This window comes from Solenopsis invicta, chromosome 3 (genome assembly GCF_016802725.1).
Source record: "Solenopsis invicta isolate M01_SB chromosome 3, UNIL_Sinv_3.0, whole genome shotgun sequence".
Classification (NCBI taxonomy): Eukaryota; Metazoa; Arthropoda; class Insecta; order Hymenoptera; family Formicidae; genus Solenopsis; species Solenopsis invicta.
Genome location: NC_052666.1, coordinates 29755051 through 29756893, shown reverse-complemented (window position 1 = coordinate 29756893; position 1843 = coordinate 29755051).

Below are 1843 nucleotides of genomic sequence, written 5' to 3'. Positions count from 1 at the left end.
CCCTCCTCCTGACTAAAAAGATCACGCTAGGTCCGATCCCGAGTTAAAGGGATTAAGTTCCCTGACTTTAATCAGGACCGACAACCGCACGGCTCAAGAATAGGCGTTAAAACGTGTCACGGCACGCTGACCCATATTTCTGAGCCCTATCAGTGCGTTCGCCCTCGTGCCGTACATCCGATAAGTACGGCCACGAGTTTAAAACGTCTGTTGCGTCCTATTCCGCCTTGCCCGTACCCCAGGTAGCTTATCTTTCCTACCTTTCCCTCAAGGCTGGACGTAACATAAAATCGAAATCTTTCATATCAAATTGCATGAAATCTCAATCTTTCATATGAAAAAAAGAGAAGAAAGAGAACACGAAATTACCTCGATCGCTAAGACGGCAGAGTAGAAACGCGAGACTCAATATCGCTATAATTTCAAGTTGAGCGCCAGACGCGCTCTACGGTAGCGTCAATTCACTAAGTTACCCGGAATAAATTGTCCAACGTCGCAATAAAAAACTGTCCTTCGTGTGAGAGCTAGTTAGCTGTACTTAACGGTACCTAACACCACGAGAAAATCGGCGGGCAGGCGAGAAATTCTCAACACTAAATTGCGACAATCACAAGCATTAACATTTATTTAGAACATGGACAGTATTTACAATATCTATGTTCACATTAACCTCAGAATTGATTGACAAAGCCTGTTAATATGTTATCAGCAGATTGGCAGCAGAAACTGAGCAGGATCTGCATATACAAGTAATCTAATGGCAAACTAACAGCAAAAAATGAGTATGAGTTGCAAATGCTGCTCAATTTCTGCAATATGCTGATATAACATGGCCAGCAATCTGTGTCTTATTTTGGATGACAGTTTGTCAACAGCATCAGATAATGACAACATCAGACTGTGTGCAATATTTATTGCCATTCTGCCATCAAAAGCTAATAGCATATTTTGCACAAAATCTGTTTCTGCAGATTTGGCTATTTGAATTGATAGTATTTTAATTTTTATTTGTTTGATAATGGAGTAATGTAATAAAAAAAAAAAATATGTATTTTTTATATAGCTTCTAGTAGTAAATCTGTTGATGAATAATTTAGCATTTTATATTAAACGCCAGAAAGTATTTAATTTTGAAAAAGGTTTTAAAAACAAGTGTTCGATTAAAAAATTTTTTTTAGTTATTATATCATTTCTTAACCATTTTTTGTATCGCGTTCCTAAAATAAAATAGAACAAGATTGTTTTTTATCATCTTTCATTTGAGGAAAATTTGTTGTTCTTGCACACGAGATGTAAGTCCAATCGCATAATCTCTTTGTTAATAATTCTAAAACCAGCAGCAGAACACGGATTATACTTAACTTAGAGATTTATATCAAATCTTGCGTTTTGGTTGCGCGAGTAATAAGTTTATTAAATCATTAAATCATTAAAATTTCTTTTATGTTTTCGTTCTGTCGTGTAGTGCCGTGGCGATCAACTACTACGGCGGTTATTTTATTCAATTATTAGCATTTTTAATGCAGCGAGTGAAATATTTGCGTAGCAACGCCGCGGGTGACGCATGACGACGTGTCGTGCAAGTGCGAGTGTGCGTGAAAGAATGCGTGTGCGCGAACAGTAATAAGAAACGATTGTGCGGAAATAAACTCGAACCGCGAAATGAGATGTGTACTTGAAACAATAAATAGTCTTGTTACTATTTAATCGCGTGTATCTCGTAACATTTCTATCTCAACGCGCGACATATTCATGAGAAGCGTGTGAATTGCCGTACAACAACGCGTGGCTCAATTGCGACGTTATCTATGCGATATCCCACGTTTATTACGTTAAAACTGTC